Source organism: Ornithorhynchus anatinus, chromosome 14 (assembly GCF_004115215.2).
Source record: "Ornithorhynchus anatinus isolate Pmale09 chromosome 14, mOrnAna1.pri.v4, whole genome shotgun sequence".
Lineage (NCBI taxonomy): Eukaryota > Metazoa > Chordata > Mammalia > Monotremata > Ornithorhynchidae > Ornithorhynchus > Ornithorhynchus anatinus.
In genome coordinates, this window is record NC_041741.1 from 31,661,591 (window position 1) to 31,683,056 (window position 21,466).

The following is a 21,466-nucleotide window of genomic DNA, read 5'->3' on the forward strand; positions in this document are numbered from 1 at the left end:
GGCTGTAAGCTTGTTGTGGGAACTTAATACCACAGATATTATGTTGTTATAAGTGTGTCTGTTGTACTGTACTCTCAAGTGTTTAGTACAGTATTCACACATTAAGTGCTCCATAAATGCGATAGAATGAATAAGTGAATGAATCAGCTTATCCACATTTGCTCAAGCGGCAAGGCAAGAATACTCAGCTGTTCGGTTCCGCAACCAACTTCTTAAAAACAGGTGCAACAACTTCACCTGCATCAATTTCTTAATATCAAGTTGAGACAATAAATTCCACCAGAACAAGGGACCAGGTCTCACTGGCAGCTCCTCATGTCCATGTACTCTTCTTTTAATTGGTATCTGTCAAGCAGCGTGGGACATGGACACACCCACGTCTCCAAGTGAAATTCACTGCACTGGTGTGGAAGCATCCAGGCTCCTGCAAGACCACCACCATAGTGGATAAGAGCAAGGGCCTGAGAGGAAGAAGGTCATGAGTTCTAATCCCAGCTCTGCCACTTGTCTGTGTGACCCTGGGCAAGTCACTTCACTGGGCCTCAGTTACCTCTTCTGGAAAATGGGAATTGAGATGGTGAACCCCAAGCCGGACACCTCATTTTGCCTATTTCCACCCCAGCTGTCAGTACACTGCCTGGCACCTAGTAAGCACTTAAATACCCCGTTAACAAAAGTAGTGTCTATTAGGTGCTTACTTTGTGCCAAGCACTGTATTAAGCGTGGCAACTACAACGCAGCTTGGCTAGTGGATAGAACACCGTGGCTCAGTGGAAAGAGCACGGGCTTTGGAGTCAGGGCTCATGAGTTCGAATCCCAGCTCTGCCACTTGTTGGCTGTGTGACTGTGGGCAAGTCACTTCACTTCTCTGCGCCTCAGTTCCCTCATCTGTAAAAAAATGGGGATTAAGACTGTGAGCCCCACGTGGGACAACCTGATTCCCCTATGTCTACCCCAGCGCTTAGAACAGTGCTCGGCACATAGTAAGCGCTTAACAAATACCAACATTATTATTATTATTATTATTAACACCGGCCTGGGAGTCAGAAGGACCTGGATTCTAATCCCAGCTCTGCCAAACATCTGCCGTGACCTTGGGCAAGTCACCTCACTTCCCCATGCCTCAGTTACCTCATCTGGAAGATGGAGATTAAGATGGTGTCCCACGTGGGAGAGACTGCATCCAACTTCATTAGCTTGTATCTTCCCCAGTGCCTGGCACAAAGTAATCACTTAAATGCCATTAAAAAGATCAGACAGTCCCTTTCCATGTGCAGTTCTAGAATCCAAGTTTCCTGAGTCCCAGGCCTGTGGTCTTTCCACTAGGCCGTCAGTGTCTCATCCTGCTAGCGTGGCACTTGAGGAAGCCAGGGCATTCATTCTTCACCTGTTGTCATTTCTCAAGAGAACAGATGTCATCTCAGAAAGAGATAGGACAAACAGGAAATGCAGGTGTTCAGTTTAGAATACGGTAGCTCCATGGGGTTCCCCCCCTCCATATATCCCTCTTCCAACATCCCTAATGCTGCACAAACCAAAGCAGGACATTCATGGACTCTTTATTTGGAACAAAGAGGGGGAAAAAATAGCATCTTGCTTTAAAAATGCTGTTTTGTGCACACATGCTCACCCAAGAGGGATGTGGTTTTGCCCACACAATTCCCTTTCCTATTAATGAGCATTTTGTTTCTAAAACCCCAGCCAGCAGATTGCAGAAGAATTCCTCAGTGGGAATACTAGTATGTATAATGCTTAGTTAAGTGCCTTGGGTGTACAATGGCTATTGTTACAGCAAATAAACTCACAGCCATCCATAATAGACTTCTATAATGAATTACTTAGTCCCATTTGCCAAAATGTTTTGAGAGAAGCACTCTTTAGGCAACTAATTTACTAGTCACTGGATAAATTAGTATTTAGGGCAGAAGTTTTTCCAAAACCGTAAACCCCATGTGGAACAGGGACTGAGTCCAACTTGATTAACTTGTTACAATCCCAGAACTTGGCACAGTATTTGTCACATAGCATTTAAAATCCAAAAAAAGAAAGTGTACTTACAATTACCTTAAAATTCATTATTGTTCTCCTTGAAATCCCCTGCTACTCACACATTTAATGCTATCGGCTGTTTTTAGAGCTAGTTTAAATCACTACCACTTTATAGTTTCCCCAATAAACTGGAGAAATGGGCCATGATTTCAGTCACCTGCTCAACAGATGGTGTGAGGTGTAAATTAATTTATTTGAATTATTTTATTGTTCAAAGGACCCTGTAAATGTAAATAATCAGAGACTAAATAAAGGCTCCAGTTCTAAGCAATCCAGCCCGGGAGAGCTGATGGGGTCCTTATTCAAAGACAAAGAAGGATTCTAGCCTGCTTGCAATTAGCTCCAACATGCTACTAGAGGTTGCTTAATTGGGACTGCCACTCTAGATTAAACAGATGTGTGTGCCTGGAAGGGATAGTGCCCCTAATTAGGTACACATGTTAGCAATCATTTCCATTAGGGGTTATACAGGAAACTGCTTTGATTCTCTTCACTCTTTAGCTCCAAGCAGTTTGATAAATTAAAACTGGGAGTGAGCAAAATGTAAAGTATGATTTTTCTTTAAAGTTTAAAGGGGCTAGGTGTATCAAGGAGGCAGAGTGATCCAGGAGAGGGGGCCAGATTTGGCTTAGCTCTGCCACTGACATACTCTGGGACTCTGGACAAAATTACTTAGCTCTTGAAGCCTTAGTTTCTTCATCTGAAAATGGGGTTAAAATAGATCACAAGGCATAGGTAGGACAGAGTCCAAATAGACATGTACCTACACTTGTGTTTAACACATATTAGCTAATGAATATTTACAGAAAGCTTGCTGTATACAGAGCACTGGACTAAGCACTTGAACGTAGAGAGTTGGTAGACACATCCCCTGCCCACAGCAAGCTCATGATCCAACAGGGCATCTCTATTTCTTATAGGTGACAACCTTGTCAAGTACTCTGCCCTAATCTCATTGTTCCCTTTGCAGCTAAATAGATCTTCTTCCCTGGTTTCAGATCCTCAAAAGTATGGCCAAGGTTTATATTTGAGCCAGAGTTGTAGCCTTCTTTTCCACCGCCCCCCTCCCCAGTTGGTAAAGAATGATAGTCAATTTTATAGTGTTTGTGACTCCATTAGTTTTGGTAAGTCAAGAATAGGAGCATTCACAAACTCGGCAGTGATTCACCAAGCAACTCAAGTTTGAGATCCCACATGAGAGAATTTAAAAAAAAAAAAAAAAATCACCCACCAGAATTTAGAACTGATCAGTCAAGGAAATTAGAGTTAGATTTCAGACTTCAAAAAATAGTCAACTCTAAAAGCCTCTCATTCGCTGAATGTGAATACACAAAGCTTGTGAATAATAAAGTACAGGTATAACACTCATTGATATCCCCATGTTTTGTCAATTCCTTGGCAAATCTACACAAGTGAAACCAAGAGAATAGTAAATCATAGAGTTCCTTTTCTTAGGTACAACCTTTTTTTGAAATAGGTTAAGACATTTGAGCAGCAACAGATTATTAGAATCTAAGGAGAAATTTTTTCCCTGAACTAAACTCAAAGCTGTTTTTCTTCATACCACCAAATTAGAACTCACAAGGTTGCCACCCAACAGCAACTAAAACAGAAAAAAGGAAGTTAAAACTTCCCAATAGCCTTCCTTAAAGTGATACAAGCTCCTGACTATGAATGAGTTGCATCCACCTACAGGTCTGAGAAACAGAAAGGCCTTAGAACTGAGCGAAAAGACAAAAACAGAAGAGTTTTAGGGCTTAAACCCAAACACCTAGAAATGAGTCTTAATAATAACAATGACACTCATTGAACACTTGTTATTCAGCTGTATTTTAGACGCATCAAGTTCACCATTAGCAGAAAGTGTATCCATTATACTCTCCCAACACTTAATATACTGCTCTACACAAAATAAGTACTCGCTGAGTGATTGATTCATACAAGATCATAAGGTCCCTACCCCATGGGCCTTACCTTCTAAGGTACAATATGGTGTCAGTTCAGAGCTGCTCAAAAAAGTCAATAAAAAAGACAGAATTTATGTAGGTTGCACACCAACAATATCTACAGCTAAATAAGTATACACTCACCTTCCTTTTTGTCCCAGTAGCAACTTGGGAAAGAGAAATAACTTACTACAGTCAATGGATCAAGCCAGAAAGTGTTCAGAATAAGACTCAGACACACACCTCATGGCTAATACCTAAAGCTCTACTCAGTCCATCTCCTTGCAGAGAGTTAGTTAAAAGCAACTCATTCCTAAATACTCTAGGAATAAGAAGAAAACTGTACCACCATTTCAAACACCCTCATAAACACTTCCTGTCCTCACTGACAAACCCCAGCACTGCAGGTAGGCTGCAGCTTCCCCCTAAAGGATTATAAAACAGTGATTATATTCAAGAAACATGTGGGCCACCAGGAAGATCGACCAACTGGCCACAGCTGCCCACTCCCACACCTGCTAGTCACAGTTTGATGGCATTATTTGTAGTTCCATTCACACGCTCCCCAAACCTCAAATTGGGGGGCGAGATGGATGAGGTGGCTTAAGGCAGCCCAGCTGCTAGACCTTAGAGTCATCCTATAGGATCTGAAGGGCCAGATTCCTCCACCATAAAAATAATAACAAAAAGTCATACGGTGAAAGGTCCAGCAGGAGCTCAACAGAAGAGACAAGAGTTCTGACTAGACCCAACTCTAATTGGATAAGAGGCAATGGAAGAGTCATTTAACCTCTCTGAACCTGTTTCCTCAAGTCTTCCCCTCCTTTATAATGATAATTGGATGAGATTACATATACGGAATTCTTTGAGATCCTCAGCAGAAAAAGATCACTGACGGATGGCAAATTAAGACATTAAGCATAATTGCTTTATTTCCTCTCCTCTAAATACCAACCCTTTTTATGCCTGCCTCTCAACTATTTTACGCTTCTTCCTTATGAAAGGCACATTCCAAGGCCAGCCATTTTTGTTAGGGCATCTGTTAAGCGCTTACTAAGTGCCCGGCACTGGACTAGGCTGTAAGCTCACTGTGGGCAGGGAGTGCGTCAGTTTATTATTGTACGGTACTCTCCCAAGTGCTCCGTACAGTGCTCTGCACGCAGTAAACACTCGAATGCGATTGAGTGAATAAATACTAAGGGCTGGAGCAGATTCAAGATACCAGGTTACACGTAGTCCGTGTCCCCCATGGGGTTCACAGTCTTACCTCATTTTACAGAGGAGGTAACTGAGGCACAGAGAAGTTAAGTGACTTGCCCAAGGTCACACAGCAGACAAGGGGTGGAGTCAGGTTTAGAATCCATGTCTTTCTGCCGCCCAGGCCCATGCTCTTCCCACTACGTCCTCGCTGCTTCTCCAACTACTGTTTGGTTCTCCAACTACTGAAATCCTCTTGGATAGCTGCATAGACCTGAAGCTAGGACCCATCAAACTTGTCAAATTAATTAATTAAGCTGACTATTCGCTCACAAAGTGAGCGCAACTCAGCTCGAAGACTCTAACCTGAGCCTAAATTAGGATGAATCTCAGAGGATCTCAGCTGTGGTATTGTTTCTTTATTGATCCTGGGGAAAAGGGTTGGAAAATAGATTCTCAGCAGGCATTCGCAGAAGGGGGTATTTTATTTATTTCATTTTATTTTATTTTGGGGGGTATTTGTTAAGCGCTTACTACGCTCCAGGAATCGTACTAAATGCTGAGGTAGATACGAGATAATCAAGCTGGACACGGTCCATGTCCCACCTGGGGCTCACATGGAAGTCTTTTTTGTGTATGGGCCAATACGCGCTTTTGTCCAGCCTATCACTTCAGAAGAATCATAAATTTGGGATACATTAGCAGTGGCATTTAGGTCAACGATCTTCTCTGCAGATGAACTATAAATTAGAAAAATTTTCTTCAAGAAATATTTAAACAAAGTCATTAAAGTATTAATAGGTATGAATATTTATAACATGTACAGGGGCCACAATGCCAGGAGAAGTAGTATGGTCTAGGGGATAGAGCTCAGGCCTAGGAGTCAGAAGGACCTGGGTTCTAATTCCAGCTCTGCCACTTGTCTGCTGTGTGGCCTTGGGCAAGTCACTTCACTTCTTTGGGCCTCAGTTACCTCATCTGTGAAACAGAGATGAAGACCGTGAGCCCCATGTGGGACAGGGACTTTGTCCAACCTGATCAGTTTGTATCTATGCAGTGTTTAATACAGTGCCTGGCACTTAGTAAGCACTTAATAAATACCATAAATAAGTAAACAATATTTCACCATGTTTGGCAGAACTACAGGCTTGAAAGACAAACAAGGGCATGGCGTAGTGGATACAGCATGGGTCTGGGAGTCAAAAGGTCATGGGTTCTAATCCCAGCCCTACCACTTGTCTGCTCTGTGCCCTTGGGCATGTCACTTCACTTCCTGTGCCTCAGTTAGCTCTCTTGTAAAATGTGGATGGAGACTGTGAGCTCCATATAGGACAAGGAACTATGTCCAACCAGATTTGCTCGTATCCATCCCAGGGCTTAGTACAGTGTCTGTCACATAGTAAGCACTTAATACCATCATTATTATTGTTATATTTTATGAACCAATTTTTTTGTAATTTCAAGGCAAGGAAACACATTTGCCCGAATGATTTACCCACAAGCGATTGGGTCCCGAAATCCTTGAGACTGAAATGTAAAGTAGTTATGGCTTGTTTCTTTCATAAATCACTTCAGCTTGCTTTCTCCTTACACTTCCTACTCTACCAGAGCCACGGGGACTCTAACAAAGTCTCATCTTCCTCCAAATTCATTTCCAAAAGTTGTGTTTGGGAAGGTTTTTGAATGTGCCTTAATTGAGGTAATCAGAAGTACCACAGCACTGTACTTTTGGCTTCAATATAACTCAGCTGTTAGATGCTTCCCTTCAATTCTCTTGCTAATCTGCTAAATCCTTGTTGCAATGGAAAACAAATATTTTCCACTTAGACTAAACTCATTTTTTACAGTGCTGAATGACTCACTGAGAAATCATTTTTGACATTGGTCACTGCCACTTTCAAGCGGAGTTTTTTTAAACCGCTATGATGGAGAAGAAAAAAGTTCGAAAGGATATTTTAACATATTGGTGTCATAATGAAGAATGTCATTCACCTGCTATTTAGACTCAATTTTTTTATGGTATTTGTAAAGTGCTTACTACGTGCCAGGCACTGTGGTAGATACAAAATAAGCAAGTTGGACACAGTCCATGTCCCACATAGGACTTACGACCTTAAGCCCCATTTTACAGGTGAGGGAAGTGAGGTATAGAGAAGTTAAGTGACTTCCCCAAAGTCATACAGCAGACAACTGACAGAGCTGGGATTAGAACTCAGGTCCTCCGACATCCAGACCCAGGCTCTTTTCCACTAGCAGCATGGCTGTTTCCACAGAACCCCCTTAGTGACACACATATCTCAGTACTCTAAAACTGTGTGAAAAATAACAATAACTTGGGTTACTTTTTAATCCACCTATCCTATTTATTAAATGCTTACTGTGTTCAGAGCACTGTACTAAGTGCTTGGGCGAACACAATGTAACACAGGAGGAAGACACATTAGATGTTATCCAACGTTAATGTTAAGTGTTATTTTTTTAAATGGTTCCCAATTAGATTTAAGGTTTCTCAGTTCAGGGATCACGTCTACCAACTCTACTGTATTTGGATTTGCACCTTTTATTCACCCCTCCCTCAGCCCCACAGCACTATGTGCATATCCGTAATTTATTCATTTATATAAATGTCTGCCTCCCTCTCCAGGTTATAAGCTCACTGTGGGCAGGGAACATATCTACCAACTCTGTAATACTGTATTCTCCCAAGCGCTTAGGACCATGCTGCGAACACAGTAGAACGCAATAAATGCAATTGAGTGATTGACCGTTGCACTGTACTCTTCCAAGTCAATAGTACTATCCTCTGCACACAGTAAGCACTCAGTAAATACGACTGATTGCTTGCCTGTGTGTCAAGTCCTGTATTAAGCCTTGAGATGGATACTCAGATGAGGCACTAACAAAGCTTAAGCCAATTTATTTTGTTAATGAGGTGTACATCCCCTTGATTCTACTCATTTGCTATTTTTTAATGAGATGTTCTTCCCCTTGATTCTATTTATTGCCATTGTTCCTGTCTGTCTCCCCTGATTAGACTGTAAGCCCGTCAGTGGGCGGGGACTGTCTCTATCTGTTACCGATTTGTCCATTCCAAGCACTTAGTCCAGTGCTCTGCACATAGTAAGCACTCAAAAAATACTACTGAATGAATGAATGAATTCTATTTATCGTGATTAAGTTGTCTTGTTTTTGTCCATCTGTCTCCCCCAATAAGACTGTAAGCCCGTCAAGGGGCAGGGATTGTCTCTATCTGTTGCCGAACTGTACATTCCAAGCGCGTACAGTGTTCTGCACTTAGTAAGTGTTCAATAAATACTAATGAATGATGAATGAATAACATATCTTGTCTTAACCAGTCGAGTCGTTTCCAACCCATAGTGACTCCATGGACACATCTCTCCCCCATTCTGAAGAAGAACCTGTAAAATCAGTTGCATATGGTTCATCTCCCACTACAGAAAGCATAGTTGTTAGTCTAAATAAATTACATCTTGAGTGATGCTCTCTGAAGTATCCATTGCAAGTTCATATTGTAGCTTTCATTATCCTCTTTGCCATCTTTCCTTTTCCTTTATAAAACCAGTTTGAATATCGCCGAATTAAAATAGTTGCTAAGCACAGATTTCAACACTGTAATCTGTGCAAACCACTGTTATCATAATCAGTTCCTTGGCAATAATAATTATATAATAATTGAGGCATTTATCAAGCACTTTCTATGTGCCAACTCTATTCTAAGCACCGGGGTATGTCTTTAAGCGTTTTAAAATTTATATATATAGATATATATATCTTTCAATTATACATTATAAATCATTTATTTCTATTTATGTCAGTCTCCCCTTGGAGGCTGTAAGCTCACTGTGAGCAGGGAACATGCCTTCTAACTCTGTTGTACTTTACTCACCCAAACAGTTACACTGCTCTGCTCATAGTGAGCACTCAATAAATGCCATTGATTCATAGATTGGTTGGACAAGGTACGATAGGTATTGAATCCCCATTTTACAGATGGGAAAATGAGCCGCAGAGAACTGGTGATTTGCCCAAGGGCGCGCACGGCAAACTAGCGGCTGAGCCGGGATTAGAACCCGGGTCTTCTGACTCCCGACCCATCCTCATTCCACTAGTTCGCACCGCTTCATTTTGTGCAGGTCCTCGAACTTGAAGTCTAAGAACAAGGTTCGTCTAAGGACAAGGCTCATCTGATGTTCTTGATGGGAGATTCAATCATTCTGTTTACTCCATTTCAAGATCGGGGAATGTAATGGGATTATTATCAAGGTAGAAAACTTTGATTGCACTTGAGCCTCATATTGAGTCACGAAAGGAAGGCAGAGAGCCAATATGGAGGCGAAACAAATCCCCGGGGGCCCTAAGTCTTAAAAATAAAATGTTTCACTTGAAGGTATCCAATGAGAACCAACCAGAATGTATAAAATATTTTACTTTAGTTTGCCAAGCAGTTCATTTTTTACCCAAGAGAGCCATGGGCTTCTTTGTCTGACTTGGGATTGTCAGCTCTAACTTCTAGTTGTAAAACTGGGGGGGGGGATGTCTAGGGAGAGACATGCTGAAAGACAAGGTGAGAAGCAGTGCTGCCTAATGGTAAGAGCACAGGCCTGGGAGTCAGGAGTCTTGGGCTCTACTCCCAGCTCCACGACTTTTCTGCTGTGTGACCTGAGGGAAGTCACTTAACTTCTTTGTGCCTCATTTTCCCATCACTAAAATAGGGATGAGATATCTGTTCTCCCTCCCTCTTTGATTGTGAACCCCATAAGGGGAAGAGACAGATCTAATTCCATTTATTTATCACCGCTCTTAGCCCACTGTTTGACGTAGCGCTGTAGTGATAATAATAATAATGTTGGTATTTGTTAAGCACACTTACCATGTGCAGAGCACTGTTCTAAGCGCTGGGGTAGACACAGGGGAATCAGGTTGTCCCACGTGGGGGCTCACGGTCTTAATCCCCATTTTACAGACGAGGTAACTGAGGCCCAGAGAAGTTAAGTGACTTGCCCACAGTCACACAGCTCACAAGTGGCAGAGTTGGGATTCGAACCCATGACCTCTGACTCCAAAGCCCGTGCTCTTTCCACTGAGCCACGCTGTTCATCATGATAATTCCCTCATGTCACCTGCACCTGGAGTTGCCAAGTATCATCTTCCTGGAGGGGGGGGCATTACCATATGGGGTAATTGGAGCAAATCAGTCAATCAATAATATTTACTGAGCGCTTACCGTGTGTCAGGCACTGTATTAAGTGTTTGGGGTCCATCGATGGTATTTATTGAGCCCTTACTGTGTGTATAGTGCTATATTAAACATTTAGGATCAACACTGGGACTGATGAAACAATTACTGTGTGCAGAGCACTGTCCTAAGTGCTTACGAGAGAAGAATATAGTTGGCAGACATGACCCCTGCCCCGAAAGAGCTTAAGGACTAAGAGGGGAGAAGGAAGGAAGAGCCCCGGAAGGCCTCCTCCCTTGCTAACTGTGTCACTCTGCGAGCGACTTCCCAAAGCAGACAGGTGACTCAGTGGAAAGAGCACAGGCTGGGGAGTCAGAGGTCGTGGGTTCTAATCCCGGCTCCGCCACTTGTCTGCTGTGTGACCTTGGGCCAGTCACTTCACTTCTCTGTGCCTCAGTGACCTCATCTGCAAGAATGGGGATTAAAAAATGTGAGCCCCATGTGGGGCAATCTGATTATCCTGTATCGGCTCCAGTGCTTAGAACGGTGTTCTCCACATAGTAAGCGCTTAACAAATACCATAATTATTATTATTGACTGGGGTCTGGTGAAGAAGGAAGGGCTGAAGGCGAAAGTTACTACTGAGTCGGAGTTGGGAAACAATCAAAATCGTTACCTCAGAAAGAATCAGTCAATCGATGGTATTCGCTGAGTGCTTACTGCGTGCGGAGCACTGTACGGAGCACTTGCCGGAGTGCAGCAGTAGAGATCCGGTAGACACGATCCCCTGCCCTCAAGGAGCTCACAATCTAGCAAAGGAAACAGATGTTTAAATAAATTACAGATGGGGAAACGACAGAGAGTACGAATACGTGCATAAGTGCTGTGGGGCTGGGAAATGGAGGTGACTATCCAAGGGTTTAGCCGTACCAACCCAACTGCATAAGTGATGCGGAGGGAGGGTGATTTGGGTGGGAAATGAGAAGCTAGTCAAGGAAGATTTTCCGGTGGAGATGTGATTTTAGTAGGGCTTTGAACGTGGGAAGATTGGCGGTCTGTCATATACGAAGTGGGAGGGAGGTTCCAGCTGAAGGGAGGATTTGAGCACGGGATCGATGGCAAGAAAAACAAGATGGAGAGCCAGAGAGTAGGTTGCCATTGGAAGAACAAGGTGTGCGGTCTGGGTTGTAATGGGAGACGAATGACATCGGGTAGGAGGCAGAAAGATGATTGGGTTTCTATCTGTGTCGATTTACAACTTCCCACAGACACGCTAAAGTCTACCTCTCCCAACAAACTACACAAACTTTGGAAAACAAACAAAAAACTGAGATGGCAACTTCAGAAACTGTTGTTTGATTCTTCTTTTTTTCTGAAATGATGACGTCCTGAGTAAAATATAATTAGAGTGAGTCATTTCTGGGGTGGGAGGGGGAAAAGAAAACACTCTCTGATTAAAAAAAATAAGAACTCCAAAATACAATTGAAGACCAGATTGCCCAATTAGAATTTGCAATAACAAATGAAAAAAACAGACGAACAATCAACAAAACAAATGAATGGCAAGTGGTGGGGAGAACCAGCAATTGTGAGGATATTTATATATAATTGCCTTTCCATTTCATGTGGTAATGTCCTTTAAATAGCAAGGGTTGATTGCCTGTAAATTGTTGAATCCTCTGCAGAATGCAAATTTATGGCAGAAAATACCAGATTCTGCCGTCAGGATCAAATAATGAAACGACACTGTAATCTGCTATGTAGAACATCACATGCCAAGATCCATGTTTACCTAATTTCCAAAGTACCAACAGGATTCTTGAATTTGGAAACTTTTCTCCTTTTATCTGATATTGAGGAATTCCCCCTTTTTTTTTTTCCTTTATGGTATTTGTTAAGTGCTTACTAAGAGTCTGGCACTGTACTAAGTGGTGAGATAGATACAAACTAATCAGGTAGGACACGGTCCATGTCCCACGGGGGGCTTACAGTCTTAATCCCCATTTTATAGAGGAGATAACTGAGGCACAGAGAAGTTAAGTGACTCGCTCAAGATCACAAAGCAGAAAAGTGGAGGAGCTAGGATTAAAATCCAGGTCTTTCTGACTCCCAGCCCTTTGCTCTGTCCACTAGGCCACCCTGCTAAAGCTCATGATCTGAATTGCACTTATGAATGAGAGTTATGAATGAGATCTTGGGACGTTGGATAATACAGCCAATCAACGGTATTTATCGAGCACTTACTGTGTGTAGAACACTATACTAAACACTGGAGAATACAACTTGATTTTAGCCTGATACCAAGAGCCGGATGCCAAACTCTATATCGATAATACTTTGCCAAAGTCTAAAGTTACAATGGCTATAATTCAATTAAATCTTTAACCTTAAAGATGTCCTTTCTTTGACTTGGTCAGTTTAGGTTTACGGAGTTCCTTATCTCTGGAGCTGGCTGAGGGCAGGGAATGTGTCTACCATCTCTGCTGTACACTCCCAAGCGCTTAGTACAGAGCTCTGCATATAAGTGCGCGATAAATAATAATAATAATGTTGGTATTTGTTAAGCGCTTACTATGTGCCGAGCACTGTTCTAAGCGCTGGGGTAGACATAGGGGAATCAGGTTGTCCCACGTGGGGCTCACAGTCTTAATCCCCATTTTACAGATGAGGGAACTGAGGCCCAGAGAAGTTAAGTGACTTGCCCACAGTCACACAGCCGACAAGTGGCAGAGCTGGGATTCGAACTCATGAGCCCTGACTCCAAAGCCCGTGCTCTTTCCACTGAGCCACGCTGCTTCTCCAATACCACCGATTGCTTGATTTATGGCTTGAATCTGTAGTTTTAAAATCAACATTCATGGAAAAAAATCCCCTTTAAAATCAATCATGAGCATTTATCAAGTCCTTGGAAGAATACAATAGAATTAGAAGGCACAATTTCTGTTCTCAGAAAGCTCACGGTTTATGAACCATGTCTCCATAGGCCGTATCAGATCTAATTATAATATATCTACCCTAGCTCTTACTGCATGCTTGACATATACCCAGTACTTAACAAACAGTTATTAGGAGAATCGTTATTATAAGTGGGAAAGACAGACATAAAGTAATTCATAAAGGAGAAAAAGGGGAATCCATACGTAGATGAATATGGGAAGCAGTGTGGCTTAGTGGATAAAGCACAGGCCTGAGAGTCGGAAGGACCTGGGTTCTAATCCTGGCTCTGCCACATGTCTGCTTTGTGACCTTGGACAAGTCACTTCGCTTTTCTGTACCTCAGTTCCCTCAACTGTAAATGGGGATTAAGAGTGTGAGCCCATGTGGGTCAGGAATTGAATCCAGCTTAATTAGCTGGAATATACCCCAACACTAAGAACAGTGCTTGGTACCTAGTAAGTATTTAACAAGTTCCATAGTTATTATCATCATTATTATATTCATTCAATAGCATTTATTGAGCACTTACTATGTGCAGAGCACCGTACTAAGCACTTGGAATGTACAAATCGGTAACAGATAGAGACAGTCCCTGCCCTTTGACGGGCTTACGGTCTAATCGCTAAATAATATGTAGCCAAGTAGATCGATAGGAGTTTAGAAGTGTGTAGTTAGTGCCGAAACGCAGAAGTTTGAGTTGGGAGGGAAAATACCTGGAGAGAACAAAAAATTAGGGAAGGTTTCCTGGAGGAGATGTAATTCAGAAGGGCTTCGAAAGTGAGGAGAGCTATAGCCTGGAAGATTTGAAGAGGAGGAGGAGAATTTCCGGGCAGGATGAAGGGTGATGTGGAGGGATGAGATAGCTGGGCTGGGGGGCCGAGGGAAAGACATAAGAATGAGGTATAGCGTGTAGGTTGGCTGAAAGAACCAGGGAATGCTAACTGGTGTTCAGTGGGAGAAGAGAGTGGATAAACAAGTCTACTGCTCTGCACGCATTAAGTGCTCAATCAATACATTCATTCTATAGTATCTCATTCAGTAGTATTTATTGAGCGCTTACCACCGTACTAAGCCCTTGGAACGCAACCGATCGATCGATTAAGGGAGACAACTGATGAAATACTTTGAAGCCAATGATCAGGAGTGGCTGCTTGATTTGGAGAAGAATGGGTAACCGCTGAAAACCTTTGAGGGGTGGGGAGACGTGTGCCGAAAGACATTTTAGGAAAACGATCCAAGCGGCCTAGTGAAATAGCAGCTGGAGAGGAGAAAGCCTGTAGGCAGGGAGGCTAATGAGGAGGTTGATGCAATAGTGAAGCCAGGATAAGACAAACGTCTGAACAAAGGTGACACCGTTCGGATGGAAAGAAAAGGGGGAGGTTCTATCTAGTTAGAGGTAATAATTGAGGTATCTGTTAAGAGCTTACTATGTGCCCAGCACTGTACTAAGTGATGTAGTAGATACAAGATCATCGTGTCAGTCAGTCACTGGCCCACTTCGGGGCTCACAGCCTGAGTAGGAGGGAGAACAGGCATTGAACCCCCCACCCCCCTTTTACCAAAGAGGAAACAGAGGCCCAGAGAAGTTGACTGACTTGCCCAAGATCACGCAGCGGGCAAGAGGCTGATCCAGATTAGAACCCATGACCTCTGACTTCCAGACCCACGTTCTTTCCACTAGACCACACAGCATCTCGGTTATTATTGTAATGCCATCACACTGAATCCAGGAGAGAGGGGAGAACTTTGAAGATTGCTTTCAAATCATTTCATCAGGTATCTCAGTGTGTACGCAAAAGCCATAACTATAGGATACCGAGCATGATTAAAAGAAGTGGAAAATGTTTTTTGACCCAAATCTGCACCAAGCCACTTAATGCGGAACAGTCCAATGGAGCTGGTACTTATGTTTTTGGAACGGCAATCCGTTTACCTCATCTCAGAACCTTCCTTGAAAACACTGACATCGGTAGTTCTGCTTGATCCATTAAGAGCACTTAAGGTGTTTCCAGATCTTATCCCACTGTTCCCCAGGGCACCTCTGGGGCAGCGCCCGGGGTCCGGAGTGAAAGTAGAGCGATAGAAACCGGGCAAACTCCCAGGCCAAAACTTACCTGAAGGCACGACCTTTCAGAAAGGAATATGTTTTCTGCAGGAATTCAACCTAGAGCTCTTTATCAGCGTGGCTCAGTGGAAAGAGCACGGGCTTTGGAGTCGGGGCTCATGAGTTCGAATCCCAGCTCTGCCACTTGTCGGCTGTGTGACTGTGGGCGAGTCACTTAACTTCTCTGGGCCTCAGTTCCCTCATCTGTAAAATGGGGATGAAGACTGTGAGCCCCACGTGGGACAACCTGCTTCCCCTGTGTCTACCCCAGCGCTTAGAACGGTGCTCGGCACATAGTAAGCGCTTAACAAATGCCAACGTTATTATTATTATTATCTCCCTGTGGGCAGGGAACATGTTAACCAACTCTCTTATACTGGGCTCTCAATCAGTCAATCATATTTATTGAGCACTTACTGTGAGCAGAGCACTGTACTAGGCATTGGGAGAGTACACTACAACAGAGTCGGTAGACACCTTCCCTGCCCACAACAAGGAGAAGCAATTAGTACAGTGCTCTGCACACTGTAAGCACTCAATAAATTCATTCATTCAATAGTATTTATTGAGCGCTTACTATGTGCAGAGCACCGTACTAAGCGCTTGGAATGGACAAATCGATAACAGATTGAGACAGTCCCTGCCCTTTGACGGGCTTACGGTCTAATCGGGGGAGACGGACAGACAAGAATCAATAAATGAGATTGATTGACTTAGCCCTTCTAGGCTAAAACGCGACAAAAGAAGAAAATGAATAAGTTCTTTAATAATAATGTTGGTATCTGTTAAGCGCTTACTACGTGCAGAGCACTGTTCTAAGCGCTGGGGTAGATACAGGGTCATCAGGTTGTCCCACGTGAGGCTCACCGTCTTAATCCTCATTTTACAGATGAGGTAACTGAGGCACAGAGAAGCTAAGTGACTTGCCCACGGTCACACAGCTGACAAGTGGCAGAAGCAGGATTCGAACCCATGACCTCTGCCTCCCAAGCCCGGGCTCTTTCCACTGAGCCACGCTGCTTCTCTGGGGCCAAAGAACGTATCTGCTAACTCTGTATTATCATACCCCTCCCGAGCAATTAACACCGGGTTCTGCATACAGTAAGAAGAATAGGGAATTCGAGTAGGGAGTCGGAAGGACCTGCGTTCTAATCCTGACTCCGCCACGTGTCTGCCGTGTGACCTACGACAAGTCACTTCGCTTCTCTGTGCCTCAGTTCCCTCCACTGTGAAGTGAGCCCATGTGGGTCAGGAACTGAGTCCAGCCTGATTAGCTTGAATATATCCCAATAAGTTCTTGGGGCAAGGAGCTAAGTCTGTATTATCATTCTCTCCCAAGCAATTAATACCGTGTTCTGCGTACGGGAAACGCTCAATAAATACCAAAGATAGACTAATAGCATATCTCCCTAGCGGTGGCTGGCCCACGAAGAATTGCTCCAACGACTACTGTGATATGATGCTTTTGAGTTTGTCCAGAGGTTGCTGACTAAACGGGACAGCAGGAGAAGCTCAGCGGAGCTCAGAACGAGTCAGTAGTCATTCAGAGCCAGCTAAAGGGCTGCCAGACAGAAGGAGAGAAGCTGTTATCGTTCCTCGAACAGCCTTTCATTCATTGGGTAGTATTTATTGAGCGCTTACTATGGGCAGAGCACTGTACTAAGCGCTTGGAATGAACGAGTCGGCAACAGATAGAGACGGTCCCTGCCCTTTGACGGGCTTACGGTCTAATCGGGGGAGATTAGCCTCCCACACTCCGGCTCAATTAGCCTGAGCCCCCAGAGGTTTGTAAATACAGACTGTACAACAGGCCAGATTGGATCGACCTTGTTCTATGGACCGGTTTTATTAAACCCAACCTCAGTCCTCCCACTTTGAATCAGAGCTAAATAAAATCATATGGAAAAAGGAAAGAAATTTTTAAGTTCCCAAAAAGACTCACTGGAAAAAAAGATGAAATAGTACTCTCATTTACAAACAGATCCGGCAGTCTATGGAAATAGGCCAAGATTTTTTTACAAATGAGTTAAGCAAGAAATCCCCTTCCATTGGGTATTATTAATTTAGGAGCAATTATCGGATAAAAAGCACTTGCATTTTTGAATAGGGTCCGCTTAAATATGGAAACTATTTTGTTCACTCTCCAAAAAACAGATGTTGCTGAAACAATTTTGCCAAGTGATTAATGTGAGAGGCTTACTGCTGAACAATATTGACAAAACGGTCGAATTATAAAAAAAAGAAATTACATTTTTTGAAAACAGATCAGTAGGGGCAAGGTCTCCTGGATAGAAATATCTTTTTATCGTTAAAGAGGGAAAACAACGTACAGGCAGAGGCAAGATGGTTTTGTCAGTGAAAGGAGAAAGCAATAACTGTACATTTGACTTGTGACTGTTCCAAAGCAGGTGAAAAACGGATATTAAGGCATTTCCCGGTGTTATCCTGGTTGCTAAGCAACAGGAACGCGCATGAACATCTTTAAAGGACTAAGTGTAAAACCTACATGCATGCCCATATTATTTCGTGTACATACCCACACAAAAAGAATGTGCGTGAATTATTTATTCCTTATCAGAGTAGAATGAGAGAAGAATTTTATTTAAAGTGAGACTTTCAAGGTGATGATTCAAATCTTTATCTTGTACGTCCTTCTTTTCCAGAAAGACTATCAAAGGCTTCCCCCTCCCTCACTTCTTCCCCTTTGATAGGACAGAAGGACAGTTGTGCCCTGCACTTTCTGCTAAGCAAAACATCGTCTATCCATTTTTTTATCGTGCTTAAAGCTATCGGGGTCCAGAGTGACCTGTCGTTCTTTGGATGCCCCTTGGATGGTAAATGCTAGACAACACACTCTTAATTCAAGGGCGTTTCACTTCAGTGTTGCTTCTGCTGCTTGATTACACCAAAGTGTGGGTTTCTCCCACAAAGAGGAAATTGGGAGGCTAGTCGGCATGCCTCACAGAGAATCTGGGCTGGAGTGCTACCCTTTGGTATTTGAATCTAAGCGTGGAGTCTCAGGAAGGCAATTCAATTCTTTCGCTCCTATCCCCTGAATTGTACACTTCGATTCAAATACCAAACAACTAAATTGCTATTTTCCCAGCCAACCCAGACCTGCTGCCAGTCCCTCATCCAAAAGAGATAAAAGTGTGATGGATCTGTGTTTTTAATGTCACTGAGCAAAGCACATAGCAACTATTCTGCAGGTAAAAAAAAAAAAAAAAACTTTGCCCGCTTCCAGTGCTAACTTTGATGGCAACGATCAGAGGCACAGTTTTATCCTGGACACGGTTTCTCGCTATGAAGAAAGCAGAGCGGCAGCTTTAGCCTCCAACTTCCTATTCGTTTGGTGAATTGTTTAAGTGAATACTCGTATCTTCACTCATTTACTTCCACCCAAAAAATAGAAGCCAGACAAAATTCCCCGGGAACAGTACTGTGAAATTTGCAAGTTCGCATTTTCAGCATATATTTAATTTACCGTGAATCGTGTCCACAGAATTGTGTCCACAAAGAAGCAGTGTGGCTTAGTGGAAAGAGTACAGGCTTGGGAGTCGGAGGACGTGGGCTCTAATTCCGGCTCCGCCACTCGTCTGCAGTGAGACCTTGGGCAAGTCATAACTTCTCTGTGCCTCAGTTATCTCATCTGTAAAATGGGGATTAAAAGTGTGAGCCCCCTGTGGGACAACCTAATTATCCTGTATCTACCCCAGTGCTTAGAACAGTGCTTGGCACATAGTAAATGCTTAACAAACACCATTAAATTTGATTGAGAGGTTTGAATGTCATCTGGGCCACAAGAACACTCCTGCATTTCAAAAATAATGCGCTGATTTTTTCAAAAAGAAGAAATGGAAATTTTCCTCTTGAAATCCTCAGAACTGCACCTCTACTTGCTATTGCTTCTGCACCAGACTGTTACACCTTACCCACTTTAGCTGATGATTTTCTTGTCAAAACATTTATTATTAAACCGGCTGATTGACGGGGGAGAAGAAAGGTGCTATTTCGGGGATATCCATAAAACCTTCCGTGAGTGTAAGGGATTTGCCTTAGACGTTCTCTGTCAAACGCTATATTCTCTATTTCCCACTCAACACCACGGTAAAAACATTAAGCAACTGACACCAATCAAGGATGCTGATGTTCAGAAGATATTCACTTTGGCAGGCAAGGTTTTATCTCTGTTGTTTGCAATGTCCAACTGAGTCCTACATGCTATGGAGTGAATGCCTGGGAAAACAGAAACCAGATCAATCAATCAATCACTGTCTTTTAGAAGCCAATCTAATCTCCCCGATTTAAAGTTCTGGGTTGGTAGGGACAAGGGCGTGAGGGCAGAACCATACCTAGCATGGCACAGAAGCAACGTGATGTAGTGGATACAGCACGGGCCTGGGAGTCAGAAGGTCATGGATTCTAATCCTGACTCCACCTCACGTCTGCTGTGTGACTTTGGACAAGTCACTTCACTTCTCTGTGCCTCAGTTCCCTCATCTGCGAAGTGGGGGTCGAGAGTGTGAGCCCCACGTGAGACAGGGACTGTGTCCAGCCTGAGAAGCAGCGGGGCTCAGTGGAAAGATCACGGGCTTAGGAGTCAGAGGTCATGGGTTCTAATCCCGGCTCCGCCGCTTGTCAGCTGGGTGACTTCGGGCAAGTCACTTCGCCTCTCGGTGCCTCAGTTCCCTCATCTGTAAAATGGGGATGAAGACTGTGAGCCTCACGTGGGACAACCTGAGGACCCTGTATCTACCCCAGCGCTTAGAAGAGTGCTCGGCACATAGTAAGCGCTTGAGAAATACCAACATTATCATTATTATTGGCTTATATCCACCCCGGCGCTTAGAACAGTCCTTGGCACATAGCGACAGATACCACGATTAATAGTAGTCACAGCAGTAACTCGATCGTACTCTATCAAGTCCTTAGCACAATACTCTGCAACAGGGTAAGCACTCAGCAAGTGCTACTGATCGACTGATTCTATTCTAGTCTAGTGCAACTCCAGCGAGCCGAATTTCCTCCTGCAGGGAAGGTTCCTGGGATACGGAGAAGTTTGCGGGTCTAATGTGGGATTGGAATACATCTAGCGCACCTGAACAGCCTCACGCGGACACCCATTCGTTCAGTGATGAAGAGAGAGGCAATTCCTTGTCACCGTGGAAACGGCGGAGGAATGGCAGCAGGGAGGAAGCATTGCTCAGGTGGAATGGTATTATTATCAGATTGTAAGCCTCCCGGGGACAGGGACCATATCTAATTCCCACCTGTGTATTCTCTCCCATCACTTAACATTTACTGAATACTATTACTACTATTATTAATAATACTAGTGATAGTAATGATATTAACCGTGGGATTCGTCAAGCTCCTCGACGGCAAGAACCATGTCCACAGCACTGGACTCGTCCGCTCAACTGTATATATTTTCATCACCCTATTTATTTGGTTAATGAAATGTACATCGCCTCGATTCTATTTAGTGGCCATTGTTTTTTACGAGACGCTCTTCCCCTCGACTCTATTCATCGCCATCGTTCCCGTCTGTCCGTCTCCCCCCGATTAGACCGTGAGCCCGTCGAACGGCAGGGATTGTCTCTATCTGTTGCCGACTTGTTCATTCCAAGCGCTTAGTACAGTGCTCTGCGCATAGTAAGCGCTCAATCAATACTATTGAATGAATGAATGAATGAATACCAGCTTGTACTCTCCCAAGCACTTAGTACAGTGCTCTGCACATAATACGTGCTCAATACCAGTGATCGACTGATGTGCCAAGCACTGTATTAAGTAAGCACTAGGGGTAGATACAAGATAATCAATATCCATTCTCCCTCTACTTAGACTGTGAACCCCATGTGGGACAGGGACTGTACTTAGACCTGAATGATTTGTATCTACCCCAGTGCCTAGAACAGCGCCTGACGCACAGGAAGTGTTTAACAAATACCATTTAAAAAAAAACTCAGCTCAGAGTCCCTGAACAACATGAGATTCAAGGGAGTAGAAGAGCAGGTATTGAATTTTACAGAA

The 21,466-nt window shown here is 43.4% G+C and overlaps 1 long non-coding RNA gene across 2 annotated transcripts in view; it reads right to left on the reverse strand.

Annotated features, from left to right (window-relative positions):
* The window catches only part of LOC103170785, an 84,273-nt gene extending 79,874 nt beyond the window's left edge, over window positions 1-4,399 (reverse strand). For both annotated transcript variants that reach the window (XR_486399.3, XR_003764525.2), the window contains exon 1: window positions 4,140-4,399. This is a non-coding gene — a long non-coding RNA (uncharacterized LOC103170785). The remainder of the gene's footprint in view (window positions 1-4,139) is intronic.
* Window positions 4,400-21,466: the final 17,067 nt, after the last annotated feature.